General features: G+C 38.5%; 1 pseudogene; it reads right to left on the bottom strand.

Moving 5' to 3' along the window:
• Window positions 1-61: 61 nt before the first annotated feature.
• Window positions 62-5,475, bottom strand: LOC118577102 (annotated as a pseudogene).
• Window positions 5,476-16,380: the final 10,905 nt, after the last annotated feature.

The raw sequence follows: 16,380 nt of genomic DNA, 5'->3' as shown, positions 1-16,380 counted from the left end.
GCACACTGACAATTCCATCTGGAAGATCAAAGTTCATCACACCACTTAAAATTCCAGATATTTATGAATACCAGTGAGCATTCATCATCAATATTCTCATGGCTTCTTTAACATCTTTGTTTCTGAGACTGTAGATAGGAGACTTAAACATGGGAATCACCACTGTGTAGAACACAGACATCACATTGTTCTCTTCTATGGAGCATCTGGATTTGGGTATCACATAAATGAATGCAATGGTCCAATAGAACATGGTGACTGTAGTAAGGTGGGAGGTGAAGGTTGAGAAGGCCTTCTGATGGCCTTTGGTAGAACACACCAGGATTGAGATAATGATGCAGACATAAGACAGGGCAATGATAAACATAGTGACCACAATGATGGAACCCTAAGAGATTTCTGGGGTAACTTCTGAAGAAAACTCAAGAGAACAAGAAAGCTTCAAAAATGGTGAATAGTCACAGAAAAGGTGATTAATTTTAAATGTTTCACAGAAGGATATATTTAATAAACACCCAGTAAATGTCTAGGCTGTCACACATCTATGTAGGTAGGAAGCTCCCACTAGGATGATGCAGACTGTGGAGGACATCTGTGTGGAGCAGAGCAGAGCAGAGTTGAGCAGGTGACCACATAGCAGTCATAGGACATGGTATCCAGCAGGAAGAACTCAGTTCACTCAAATGTCACTTCATCCAAAGACAGCAGGGGGCAGTTTGGAGAACACAATGCCCACATTCTCAAGAGGAGTGTGGGAGGCTTTTGGTGTTTGGTGAGTTATGGATGTTAGTTATCATTTAGGGAAATATAATACATTGATACAAAATTAAAGTTATATATATATATATATATATATATATATATATATATATATATATATATATATATATATCAGCTCTTTTGGCTGGTTCTGCCTGCCTCTCTGATTTGGAAAGCCAAGCCTAAAAGCTCATGGCCCAGTCAGAGGTTCAAAGGATCATGACTCAGAAGTGCATTCAACTTTCCTAGCTGTAGGAAGCTGGTAGCTGCATTGCCACAAGTGGTTTTTAGTCAGCTTGACATTTTTTATTTAGAGCTGCTGGCTGAACAGCAGTGCCTCTTAAAGGATCCATGTTCCTTTTCATTTCTTTTTTCTTTTCTCTCTCTCTCATTTTTTAAAAACCCTTCTCAGGCCCTATGGAAATATGCCCCACATTGGTAAGCCAAAACGTTGTTTTATTTATTACAGTGGTTGTCCTAATTAGCAACTACAACTCTGAAGTTATTAGCAGCAGTTTGGCCACAAGGGCCAGAACCAGCAGGAATTCTGTTCCCTCAGGAATCAGCGCTCTCTGCGCAACTAAGGAAAGCCTTATCTAGATCTCTACCCTTCTACAGAACGCAGGATTCAAAGGTTGAGATGAAATTCTGCTCACTGAGGGAGGATGAATGACAAATAGCTAACCTTCTCTTCTTGCTCATGGCTCCACAAAAGCAGCCTGTCCTTCTGCTCCACCCTCACTTAAGAATCCAACAACCTAGATGCCCTTCAACTGAAGAATGGATAAAGAAAATATGGTACATATACACAAATGGAGTACTACTCAGCAGAGAAAACCAATGAGATCATGAGGTTTCCAGGCAAATGGATGGATCTAGGAAAAATCATCCTGAGTGAGGTAACCCAGACTCAGAAGGACAAACATGGTATGTACTCATTTATAGGAGGATACTAGATGTAAAACAAAGATGACTAGATTGCTACACAACTCCAGGGAGGCTACCTAGAAAATGGGACCCTAGGAAAGACACAGGGATCATCACCCAATGACAGAGAAATGGAAGAGATCTACATGAACAACCTGGACGAGAGTGGGAGTAATGAAGGGCAAGGTTTGAGGGAAAGAGAGCTTAGGGGAGCAGGGGATTCCAGCTGGATCAAGAACAGAAAGGGAGAACAAGGAATAACAGACCATGATAAATGATGACCACATGAGAACAGGACTAGGCAGAGTGCTGGAAGGTCCCCAGAAATCCACAATGATACATCCTCTGTAGACTGTTGGCAATGGTCGAGAGAAAGCCTGATCTGACCTAGACTGGTGATCAGATAGCCAAACACCCTAACTGTTGTGCTGGAACTCTCATCCAATAACTGATGGAAGTGGATGCAGAGATCTTCGGCCAGGCCCCAGGTGGAGCTCCAGGAGTCCAATTGTCGAGAAAGAGAAGGAACTGTAAGAGTGTGAATTGTTGAGACCAAAATTGGAAAAGCACAGGGACAAATAGCCAAACAAATGGAAGCACATGAATTATGAACCAAAGGCTGTGGAGCCCCCAGCTGGAGCAGGCTCTCTGGATAAGTGAGACAGTTGAATAGCTTGAACTGTTTGGGAGGCACCCAGGCAGTGGGACCTGGACCTGTCCTTAGTGCATGAGCTGGCTGTTTGGAACCTTGGGCTTACACAGGACACTTTGCTCAGCCTGGAAGGAGGGGACTGGACCTGCCTGTACTGAATCCACCAGGTTGAAATGAATCCCCAGGGGAGTCTCGGCCCTGGAGGAGATGGAAATGGAGGGGAAGGAATGGGGGAAAGGGGGCTGGAGGTGGGAGGGGGATGACAGGGGAACCCATGGCTGATGTGTAAAATTAAAACACAAATATAATAAATTAAAAGAAAAAGAATCCTCAGTACCTGTGGTTCCTCCCTACCACTTCTTGTCAGCTAGTTGCTGACTCAGCCTCTTGACCACAGGTTAATTTTATTTAATCAAACAAATGTAACTTGTCTTTGCATTGTTAACAAAAGCCGTAGGAACTCATCCTAAAACAAAATTCCACAACAAATGTCTTTAAAAGCCTACCAATTAACTTCTAATATAAAAATGAGAAATAAACCTTTTACTAATTATTTATTTATTCATTCATTTATTTGTTTGTTTGTTTGTTTGTTTGTTTGTTTATTGGTTTTTTGAGACAGGGTTTCTCTGTGTAGCTTTGCACCTTTCCTGTATCTTGCTCTATAGACCAGGCTGGCCTTGAACTCACAAAGATCCACTTGCCTCTGCCTCCTGAATGCTGGGATTAAAGTTGTGCACCACCACAGCTGGGCTAAGAAATAAACATTCTCATATCAACAGAAAAGGAAAATTATTACCTATCAGTGTCTGTGCCTTGAAGATATACAGAACAGTGTTGCCAATACAAAGTGAGGCCATGTTTTATGAAAAAATGGTGTCTTATGTGGACTGACACTTGAGTAGCTGACTTGCTTTTTTAACAGAATTGGAAATGTCATGAATGAACAAGGATATAGTGCAGTGGAAATATGTTTACCTCAAACTTCAAAGCTTTCTGCAAACAAGGTCCTTTTTATACATCTCTACATGGTGCCATCTTTTTTAAATTTAATTTTAAAATTTTAGCTAGTGACAAATTCTCAGGCAATAGTAGGAGATAATACCATAGTGACTCTCTGTGTACTTTTTTGCATTTCTCCACACCTTAGTAAAATGTCACAATCAGTATAATGACACAGAATTGAGGTACATTCAAGACACAGAACATGTTGACCACCATGAAGATTGCTCATTCTGTCAATTATAACCATAGGAATATCCCTCTCTTCCCAATTCTCTTCATCTCTGACAACATACAATGTCTTCTCCATCTCTTAGTTTTTACATTCAAAAGTTTTATGATTATATAACATATATATATATATATATATATATATATATATATATGTATACCTAGTAATATTCTTTGTTCTAATATTCAAGAAGCAACTCCTATTTTTTAAATTAATGTTCACAAAGACATTGTTTCCTCTTTTTCTACTAACCTATGTTATTATATTTGTATATTTGATGTATCATTTAGACAGTATAGAGCTTAGTCATTTGTTTTTCAAAATCTACTACCTTGGTCATGTCTCCAGCACCTCACACTGAGTTAGAAAGAATGGGGAGAAAAGAATATTAAAAAGATGATATACAACTTTAGGAAAGTTAACCCTGGAGAGAAAACCCATAGTGCAACATCACAACTTTTTACTAGTACTGAGGAGACCAGGCCTGATGTGATGACTCAGTAGGTGAAGGTGCTTGTCACTCAAACCTGAAGACCTGTTTTCACTCCTCTAAACCCACCAAAGGCTAACTTGGTTAGTGTACATCTGTATTCCCAGTGGTGCTATTTTGAGATGAGAGCAAAGACTGGAGAATCTTCTGGAAGCTTGATACCAGCTAACCTGGAGTATACAGTGGGACAGAAAAAAAGTGAAGCTGTGCCTTAAAAACAAGTTGAAAGGGGATAACAGAATCCTGAATGTTGTTTTATCACATTTACATATGCTCTACAATACATTGATATACACACACACAAACACATGCACATACAGACAAACACACAAACATACAGAGAGAGAGAGAGAGAGAGAGAGAGAGAGAGAGAGAGAGAGAGAGAGAGAGAGAACAAAACAAACAAAAGCAGGGCAAAGGAAAGGAAAAATGTTAGGCCCCTCATTTTGACTTCACGGTTAACAGATGAGAAAACATCTTATGGACCCAACTTATTTTCTAAATTATGAGTTCTTTGGCTTTGGTACTTTCAATGTATTTCCATGTTTCATTTCAAAAATTTAATTCAGATATGAATTGCTCTGTGTTTCTTTAATCAAAGATTGTACACAGCTTCCTGAATCTGTAACTATAAGGTCCTGGTGGTTCATCTCAGGGTTGACCTCTATTTTCTTTTAGTTTTCAATAGAATGTTATTAACTGTGCTGTTCCTGCACTACTTAACACTGTTTTTCATTATTTTCCCAATGTTGCATATTTCATAGAATGTTTCTTTGACCACTGGCTCATTATCTTTCTGTCATTGTTCTCTCTTCCTGTAGCAGCACTTGATGTTGTAAAACATCAACCAAAACCAACTTGGAGGGGAAAGGGTTTTTTGGCTAATACTTTGATGTCACAGTCCACCATTGAGGTAGAAACTCAAAGATGGAAATGAGGCAAGAACTGAAGCAGAGACCATGGAGAAGCAGGGCTTAATATATAGCTCTCTGTGGCTTGCTCAGCTTACATGCTGTGAGAGACCATGTGGATTTCCAGTCTTCTAAGTATTTGGATAAATAAGAAAGCTTTGAAAACTGAATTCTATGCCTAACTATTCACAGGAATTTGACAATGAAATTATAAGATGATTCCATTAACATTTTTCTTGATTATATCTGACTTGTTTCTCAACAATACCTTATAAATATGTAAACATTTTCAAAACACAAAGTATTCTCTAAAGGCAGAGGGAAGTCAGTAGTATACTCACCTTTTGAAATGAGGATTCTTTCTATAGTAGAAAGTCAAGATAATTATAGCATGTTTTTTATAATGTCCTAGCTGTCTCTCACAATCAATGTTTACCACTGTGAGTAAGTCTCTGAAGAGTCTAGAGGGATTCAGCTGTGAATCCAAATCTCCAGGGACCATTATCTCAGGTGAAAATTGTTCATTTAACACCAACACAATTATCAATGAGTCAATCTGATTTTTCTTTTTGTGTGTGGGGGAAAATTAGTGCACCTTCATTTGATAATTATTAGGAATATGTGATAACAAATTATCTCAGGTAAATGTTGGTCTAGGTTAATTTTATATTTCATCTAGTGGCTATTGTGTTAATATTCATGAATTAAAATAGAAAACATTGTCTTCTTTTATTCAATACCTTTTCATTTGTGTTAAGTATTTTGTAGTGAGTGATGCAATATTCTTCATTAGGTACCTTGAGGAATATGGGGAGGGAGGATTTGTAAAGCTGATTTTCAAGTAACAATTATTTAAGACACACAAAATTTTTACAGCCAAAGTTACAAAATATTGTTATAAATAAAATAAACATATGACTGTTCCTCAAATAAGAATTGGTATCTCATAATTCCCACCTCAAACAGATTTTTGCTTTTATTTTGGGATGGAGGATGGTAGATACAGTGTTCTTCAGTTTGAAGACCCATTACAACTCCTGTTAATCTTAATTTTATGGAAGTGTTCACTGTATCTTTAATTTCCCCTTGCTGAAAGTGGAGCACCACTGAGCAATAAACAACTTTCAAACTTCCTTTGCCCAGGCTCTATTTACATTGTAGGACTCCTTGAGTACAGTGGTTCCTAAAAGTCTAAAGAACCCTTACAAGAACCATGAGAAAATATCTGACACCTTTGTAACCTTAATTTTAAACTTCTTCCAGAGAATCATGGGGTCTTAGTGAGGGTGCTCCGCTGGTTGTACCGCCACTGAATATACAATATAAAAACAAAAGAGGAAAAGCTCTTCAAAGAATATTGTCTGCTGTAAGTGCAGGCATGGTGAAATTTTCAGTTATGAATGTCTATAAGATTTCATTTTTCACTTTCTGATCATTACCATTTCAGTGAACATAATACTACTGCATACGTTGATACAATTTTGTATTTTGAATCATAGTGGTTCTGTTTCTATCATAAACTGTCATTGGCTGTTCTGTTTGGTATCCCAAGTTTCCATTCAATTGGTCAATAATTTCCTCTGTGTTTGACAAGCTTAACTGAGGCTTTCCTAGTCATTTACTGAATTTGTCTTGATATACCACTTGTCCTTGACTGTATTACATCCAAGTTCAGGGACTGACCTTCCCTATCTGACTGTGGCTGCAATCTGTACAAGGCTTGTTTGCCTGTATCTTTCCTTTAATCTGAGAATGTTTATGATGTCCATTGACCAGATCTCTCCAAAGGACATAACTGAGATTATGATACTTTCCTCTTTTTATCTCCCAACTCATTAAATTTAACTCAAATTTGTAGCATTTTCTTCCCAATGTTCAAATTCTTTTATTGAAAAACAAAAAGGTACATTTCTTACTGTGTGTGTGTGGGTGGGTGGGGGGGTTTGCGAGAGTTTCTCTCCTACTTTTGTGTGGGTTCCAGGACATGAACTCATCATCAGGCTTTTGTGGTAAACCTGTAACCCAAGTCACTGACATTAAACACGTAAATACATACATACGTACATACATACATACATACATACATACATACATACATACATACATGTAGTGGGTAGCCATCCCAGCATTGGCCTGGAAGTTCCAACCCCCACTGAGGCTTCAGTAATGGTCACGCCCACAAGGCGGGGCAGAAGAGGAAGCGGAAGACGAAGGATCAGGAAGAGCTCTGTCTCTTGGTTCCCGGACTCTGGACGCTGGAGGTAGACCGAGCAGAGTTCTCCAGAGAACACCGCCGGACTGCGCTATACCCTTGCCAGACCCTGTAACCTACCCCTTCATTTGTAAGTTACACCACAAAATAAACCTCCCTTTTAACTACGTGGAGTGGCCTTAATAATCTAACCAATATCTGGCGCTCACGTGGGGCAAATTCCAAAGGCCCAGGCGGCTCCCTCCCTCAGCCTCCTCCCCGGCTGGCGGGTACCTAAAACCGCCTGCAAAGTTCCATTTAACCAGGGGACACCTACACGGTTCCATTCCTGAAAAAGGGAGCAGCTAGTCCACTCTCAGTTCCCTAGCTTATCCCCCAGACCAGCGAAAACCACTCTGAGTGAGATCTTCCCACTCCTCCGAGTGCCATTTCCCCGCCATCTTGGCTCCTGCGTTCAGCTGCCGCCAGCCAAAGTTGCCAGCAGGCCCTGCTTTGGAGCTCTACCAACGCCTCCTGCTGGCTGAAAAGTGCTATTGCACCCCCAAAAACCACGGAAAGGTAAGCTTCTTTCAAGTAAAAGTACTTGATAATTTTACACTTTAAAACTGACTAACAAATTTTGAGTAATTCTTGTAATATGGCTGACAACATTACCTCACAAGAATTTAATAACCTTTTTGCCTGTATGCTGAATGACATTTTCCTGGAAATATACGACCTCCCTAAGACATATCTGGCCTGTACCATTTTGACATTCATTGTAATAATTCACACAGTGTTCAAACACTGGTTTAATAATAAGAACAAAGATGAGTCATTATTGGGACTGATACAGGCTTTAAAAGATAACAATGAAGGCTTACAGAAAAAGATTCTGTCTATGGAATCTGCTGACCAGGACTTACATAAAAAGATTCTCTTTCTGGAATCTGCTAACCAGGAATTACAGGTTTTAAAAGATAGCAATGAAGGCTTACAGAAAAAGATTCTCTTTCTGGAATCTGCTAACCAGGATTTACAGGCTTTAAAAGTTAGCAATGAAGGCTTACAGAAAAAGATTCTGTCTATGGAATCTGCTGACCAGGACTTACATAAAAAGATTCTCTTTCTGGAATCTGCTAACCAGGAATTACAGGTTTTAAAAGATAGCAATGAAGGCTTACAGAAAAAGATTCTTTCTCTGGAATCTGCTGGCCAGGACTTACATAAAAAGATTCTCTCTCTGGAATCTGCTAACCAGAATTTACAAAACAAGCTTGTACCCAAAATTGCTTTTATTGATAATAAATATGAGTATTTAATGGATAGAACACTAACTCTCCAGAGTGAAGTTGTAGCTACTCAGACAATATATAAGGAAGAAAAATTATCATTACTTGATAAGATAAGGTCCATGGAATCATGTGTTTCAGAAGAACATAAAAACTTCCATGATTCCATGAAAAATCTGGAATCCCTTACAAGAGAAGAGGTTTACTCCCTGGAACAGACCCTAGGTGCTCGTTTACAAGCCCTGGAGGAAACTCTAAATAAACATGACAAGGGACCTAATAAGCAGAAGGGCAAGACCATACAGGTTGTAACATCTCCAAATGGCTCTCATACAATGGCTTATCCTGTTATCATCCATGAGAAGCCAGCAGATGACACACACCCCGAGCCATATACGACATATACATTACAACCAATTTCAACAAGGGACTTTAAAAATATAAAGGAAGCAGTAGTTACATATGGGATACACTCCACATACGTAAAACAGATGTTAAATTCGTGGTCTACCTCACATAGAATCATTCCAGATGACTGGCATCAGTTAATTTCAGCTGTTCTAGAATATAGCCAGCAGTTACAGTGGAAAAGCTGGTTGAGAGAAGAGGCAAGAAATTTAGAACAACAAGGTAAACTCAGAGGTTTTGAGATCTCCCAAGATCAAATACTTGGTGAGGGATGTTTCGCTGACAGGAATGTACAAGCCATTTATGATGAGCATACAATATCCCTATGCCATACAGCAGCTCTAAATGCTTGGGAAAAAATTCCAGAACCTGGAAAAGCAACTGAGGTATACACAAAGATATTTCAGGGACCACATGAACCCTTCACTGATTTTTTACAAAGGCTGAACACAGCTATAACAAAAGCTGTATCAGATAAAGAATTAAGAAAAGTATTAACTGAGTCCTTGGCATTTGACAATGCTAATGCAGAATGCAAAAGAATACTTACACCATTAAAGATCAGATCAGCTCCTTTGGAAGAATGGATTCAGTATACTAATAGTGTTGAATCTCTTAACTACAGTAATGAGGCTTGGATAAGAGAGACAAATCCCAGAGGTGTAAGAAGGCCCCATGGTACCAAATGTTTTAAATGTGGTACACCAGGTCATATAAGTAAAAACTGTACATGGGGTAATCCTAGAAGTAATACTCCTTCTAGGAATATCCTAAACAGAAGACCCCAACCACCTCCTGGATTATGTAGAAGATGTGGCAAAGGCCGACACTGGACCAGTGAGTGCAGATCAAAAATAGATATACGAGGCAACCCTTTAGTAGCGGGAAACGCCTCAGGGGGCCTCTTGCAGGCCCCCAAATCAAATGTGGTAAGAACATTCCCAGCCACTGTGGAAGACATTCCTCTCCAGGACAACTGAATAAACCAATGTCTAATGTAAAAACTGATACTGCAATGGATGATAAAACAGCTCTGATAGATGAATCACAGTTTACAAAGAACACAATAAAACAAATATTTTGGCAGACTTCCATAAATGAACAAAGGCCAAAGCTTAGAATTCGAATTAATGGCTTGGTTCTGGAGGGCCTGGTAGACACAGGTGCGGATGTGACTGTAATTACACCAAAATCATGGCATCCAAATTGGCCTCTTCAAGAGGTAGATGTCCAACTTTTAGGAATTGGCACCCTATCTCAGATAAAACAGAGTTCGAGATGGGTTGAATGCATAGGGCCAGAAGGACAGAGAGGAAGGCTGAAGCCATATGTAGCAAATGTAGCAGTAAATCTATGGGGCCGAGATCTGTTACAACAGTGGAATACCCAGATTAAAATTCCTACACTCTCAGAAAAGGAATACAGGCCAATGCATGTTTCTAGGAATAATCTCATAAAATGCTATAAAAAACAGTCACCAACCATTCAGGCTGTACACAAACAGAGCACAACTGCTGTTGAACTCTCAGAAGTACCAACTGCCTTACCTTTAAAATGGCTAACTAATAAACCTGTCTGGGTTGGACAGTGGCCTTTGACAAAAGAGAAGCTACAAGCTTTAGAACAGCTGGTTCAAGAGCAGTTAAATGCTCAACACATTGAAGAATCTACCAGCCCTTGGAATTCTCCTGTATTTGTTATTAAAAAAAAGTCTGGTAATTGGAGAATGCTGACAGATCTGAGAGCTATTAATAAAGTAATTCAGCCAATGGGCTCCCTACAGACTGGGATGCCCTTGCCCTCTCTGCTACCCAAAGAATGGCCTATAATAGTTATTGACTTAAAAGACTGTTTCTTTACCATACCCTTACAAGAAAATGATAGAGAAAAATTTGCCTTCACAGTTCCTAATTATAACAATTCTCAGCCAGTCAAGAGATATCAATGGAAGGTCCTCCCACAGGGAATGTTAAACAGCCCTACCTTATGCCAATACTTTGTGCAAAAACCATTGGAGTAAAGTTTCCACAATCCATAATTTATCACTATATGGATGATATCCTATTAGCAGATCCAAAGTTAGACACATTAGAAAGCATGTTTGAAGAAGTAAAAAAAAGTTTTGCCTCGCTGGGGACTGCAAATTGCTCCTGAAAAAATACAAAGAGGAGATTCTATTAATTACTTAGGATATAAGATAGAGTTACAAAAAATTAGACCCCAAAAGGTACAACTGAGGAGAGATCGATTAAAGACTCTTAATGATTTTCAAAAGTTGTTAGGAAGCATTTCTAACTTATTGGGTATCATGGGAATACCCAAAGATGGACTACAAAATTTGGCTAATACTCTAGAAGGGGACAAAGAATTAAATAGCCCAAGAGAATTATCAGCCGAAGCTGAGAAGGAATTGGCTCTAGTAGAAAAGACAATTCGAGAAGCACATGTGGATCGTGTGGATCCAGAACTTAAATGTATTCTTGTCATATTCCCCTCCAGACATTCCCCCACAGGTATTTTGATGCAGAGGGAAGATATTATATTGGAATGGATATTCCTACCATGTAAACCAAATAAGAAATTAAAGACTTATATAGAAAAGATCTCTGATTTGATTCAAAAAGGTAAATTAAGACTTCGTCAGTTGACAGGAATGGGCCCAGCAGAAATTGTAGTACCTTTAACTAATGAGGAAATTTCGTCACTATGGAAAGATAATGAATACTGGCAGAGAGCCTGCAGTAACTTTTTGGGAGAGATTAACAACCATTATCCCAAAAGCAAGAGAATAGAATTCATAAAGAAGACTGAATGGGTCCTTCCTCACATTGTACGACACAAGCCAATTTCTGGAGTCCTCACATTTTATACAGATGCAAATAAATCAGGGAAAGCAGGATACAAATCAGGAGACTTAAGAAAAGTAGTACAAGGTCCATACAGCTCTGTACAAAAGGCAGAACTGTATGCCGTTCTTATGGTACTGATGGACTTCACAGAACCCCTCAATATAGTCACTGACTCTCAATATGCAGAGAGAGTTGTTTTACACATTGAAACTGCTGAATTTATTCCTGATAATACAGAATTAACTTCATTATTCATACAATTGCAGGAAATCATCAGAAAAAGGGAACATCCTATATATATATATATATATATATATATATATATATATATATATATATATATATATATATATAAAACACATATCAGATCCCATACAGGTCTGCCAGGACCTCTAGCACAAGGTAATGATGAGATTGATCAGTTACTAATAGGTAATGTGCTAGAAGCCTCAGAATTTCATAAGAAACACCATGTAAATAGCAAAGGTTTGAAGAAGGATTTCTCCATTACTTGGCAACAAGCTAAGGATATTGTGAAAAAATGTCCTACTTGTTCCTTCTATAACCAAACTCCATTACCTGCAGGAAGCAATCCAAAGGGTATACAAAGAAATGAAATTTGGCAGACGGATGTGTTTCATTTTGCAGAATTTGGAAGATTAAAGTATGTACACCATACCATTGACACCTATTCAGGATTTCAGTGGGCAACTCCTATGAGTTCTGAAAAGGCTGATTCTGTGATTACACACCTATTAGAAGTTATGGCCATCATGGGAATACCTGTACAAATTAAGACAGACAATGCCCCAGCATATGTCTCCAATAAAATGAGACAGTTCTTTGCTTATTACAATATAAAGCATGTTACAGGTATACCACACAATCCCACAGGCCAACCAGTCATAGAAAGATCCAATCGAACTTTAAAGGATATGCTAAATAAACAGCAACAGGTAACAATGACTCCTAGAAATAGATTGCATAGTGCTTTATTAACCTTGAATTTTCTCAATGCTGATGAGAAAGGAACAACAGCTGCGGAGAGACATTGGACGACAGACAAAACTCCTGAGCTAAACCAACCGGTTTATTTCAAAGATGTGTTGACCTCAGAATGGAAACCTGGAAATGTCCTACGTTGGGGAAGGGGTTTTGCTTTTGTTTCCACAGGAGAAGAAAAGCTATGGATACCAACAAAATTAATAAAAATTTGATTCGAACAGGAGAAACCCCTTGATGAGGAGAAGTAAAAGATCATCCACCAATGTGACATCTCTTCAGGTTGTAAGAAAAATTTAACAATCAAAGGTTGGGGTAGGGTTCTGTTTTTGTCTTTCCAGGATAATGGAAATACCCATCTTCCAGAAATCATAAGGCCTTGGATATCCAGATGTTTACAGCAGAAAGAAAGAATCTATTGGTACCAATCTACACAGGGTAAGATATCACTGTCTAACATCTATATCTCTATCAATCTAGAATAGTTGTGGTTCCAATTTAATTATAAACCAAGCTGGATTTGGAGATGGAACTGGCTCACTCCTTCTCTAAACCCAGTCATATTGATAAAAGAAAAGGTTGAGAGATTCTTCAGTCCCATATCAGAAGAGCCCTCTGGTGTGAGACAGAAGGAAACCAATTATAAGGGACCATTATCTTCAAGATTCTAATTCTCTCCATGCTTACTCTTGATTTCTTGGAATCCTTTCTTACATGTCATGACATCTTTAAATCCAAACATTCCATTCCGTTAAAAAAATAAGTTTTTTCCAATAGCAATCTCTGAAGTCTCCAGAAGGAAGATGGGGCCCCAACAACAACTCTACCCAATCCAGAATGATGCCATGGTAATCATCATCATATTACACTTCTTGCCAAAATTTCAGACAATCTTACCCATTACTCTGAGAGTTGCTGCAGAATCTACAGTTAGTCTAACTGAGATTTAACTATCTGAGCTTTCTCACAATACCCAACAGAGATACCATCGCTTCCTAAACAGCAGGAAGCAATTCTAAGAAAACGACGCCCCTTCTCCCTAAGGTTTCATATTTCTCAGGGTTATGGATAATGGTTCTAGGGTTGGGGGTGGAAGAAACTGTTAAACTCAGTACTCTCCTTAAGGAAAGAAAATATGTCTCAAAAAAAAAAAAAGGGAAAAGAAGAAATGGAATGGATAGGTATAAGATATTATGGTAGACTGTCATATACATTAGTAAACAAATTTAGTAATATACCAGCCTTTGCACTGTTATGAATTCTTATATGTTGATACAAATATAAACCTTTTACATTCCTATTTAAGATAATTTGTATATTGATACAAATACAGAACGATGTTTGTTATATTGTACATATATTTTTACTCTTATGTGAAATATTTGTATGTTGATACAAATGTGAATTTATATCTGCCATACTGTATGTATGTTCTACTTCTGTTTAAGATATTCTGTATACTGATATATATTTAGGATTATTATCATATTGCACTATACATTCCTACCTCTGTTAAAGATATTTTGTGTATTGTCACAATTTAAAGTCATTGTCCTTTTACTGTGCATTTGCTTACAGACTGTTTGCCTTATTTATAGGAAGCTTAGTCCTTAGGTTGTTTAGGTAGACAAGACTTACATAGTTATTGTCACCTATGCTTGTCATCTCTATAATTATGTTAGTTAGGTCATCCAGATTAATAAATACATAGGTCAGATGGACAGGTAATCTTCAAACACTTCATGGACCTAGAGAACATGGCATTTAAATAACTTAGAATTCTGTTGACGTGAGACACAATTGCTCCTGGCAGCACCAATTTGTTCCCGAGAGAATGTTGGGCTTCTAAGACATTTCCATTTGGAAGTTTGTCTTCTTGGCACAAAATGGCCTACTGGGCAAAGAACTGCCCTTGCCTCAACTGCTGACAGTACAAATGCTGTCCTTTCTGGACAAGCAGGACACAAGGAAAGCGACCACTATACTTTGCCAAGACAGGGTAAGATGGTCTTTCAGAATTCCTGCTTCTGAAAATGGTCTGTCAGATACTCTAGGCCTGTAGCCAATTTGAATGCACCAACGATGCTGAGAAACATTAGGTGACTGTCCAGGCTGCTAGCTGTCTCTGTCTACTCTTGCAAGACTCCCGAAAGTTGCTTGCATCCTTCTCCCATTTCTCAGGTATTATTATATTCCTTCTCAGGTCTTTGATGAGGATGGAGATTAGCAGTTATAGTTACAACTTAGTATATATACATATATAATATCTTAGATAGGATATATTAAGTATTAGACTCAGGTTCTTTAGGATAGGACACCTTTTGGAATGATCTTTGTAACATGCCACCTACCCATGCCCTAGACTTCCCTGGATTTTACTATGTGTTTTTTGCTTGATATTGTTTGTACTTATTGTAATTCCAACTTATCTAGGTCATTATCCCTCATTACTCCTAGACAATATTCGATAAGCATCTCTTTGTATATAGTCTTGTATTAGGTTAGAGCTTTCTTATTTAGACAAAAGGGGGAGATGTAGTGGGTAGCCATCCCAGCATTGGCCTGGAAGTTCCAACCCCCACTGAGGCTTCAGTAATGGTCACGCCCACAAGGCGGGGCAGAAGAGGAAGCGGAAGACGAAGGATCGGGAAGAGCTCTGTCTCTTGGTTCCCGGACTCTGGACGCTGGAGGTAGACCGAGCAGAGTTCTCCAGAGAACACCGCCGGACTGCGCTATACCCTTGCCAGACCCTGTAACCTACCCCTTCATTTGTAAGTTACACCACAAAATAAACCTCCCTTTTAACTACGTGGAGTGGCCTTAATAATCTAACCAATACATACATACATACAAACACTCTGTGTGTGTGTGTGTGTGTGTGTGTGTGTGTGTGTGTGTGTGTAATTTTAGGTCTGCTTCCCTGGTTTGTTACACTTTCTTTGAATGCTTACAGAATGTTGATTCTGTCAGCTATCATTTAATGTTGAAGATATACATTTTAACATGTGTTCCTGTTGTGTGCACCACAGTGCTAATTAAAATGAACAGCTCTCTCATTGTTTCAACAGAAGCCTCAATGGTATAAAATATGCACATGAGTGTAATATTACCCTCACACAACTAACTCACATAGATAGTGCCTTGTTTAACATGAATGTCCTCACACCCTGCAATCCTTTATCAGGTATTCGGTTCTCAGTGAAACCTCTGTTGTTAACTCAATTATAGCACATCACACATGACTTTATTTTTTGTTGTTGATTTTTGTGTTATCAACAGAAGTCACTTATCTCTAATTTTATTGTCAAGATCCTATATTAGAGGATAAATTCTACCCTTGCCAGTTTTCATTTGTGACACCATCCACTGGACTAGACTAACATCTAAAATGTGAGAATCACTGGACACCATTCTGGAATGTATGAAAATGAAAGATAAATACATCAATGTCTTTGGGTCTATTGGCAAGAAGATGAAATTTATTTCTGAAACAATAAAGTGGAAGAAGAATGGGAAGTAAATGTGATCATCATCCACATGTGAAGGTTGATTGTATCTATTCTAAAGGTAGTCAGAGTTACAAAGAAGATATAACCAGGTCTACTCCTGTGAGCACTTGAGGATAAGACTCTTGATCATGAAGTCATTCTAAGAACCACTTCTTC

The sequence above is a fragment of the Onychomys torridus genome, chromosome 1 (genome assembly GCF_903995425.1).
Source record: "Onychomys torridus chromosome 1, mOncTor1.1, whole genome shotgun sequence".
NCBI lineage: Eukaryota > Metazoa > Chordata > Mammalia > Rodentia > Cricetidae > Onychomys > Onychomys torridus.
The sequence above is the reverse complement of the archived record's forward strand: the minus strand, read 5'-3'. Positions and strand labels throughout refer to the sequence as shown.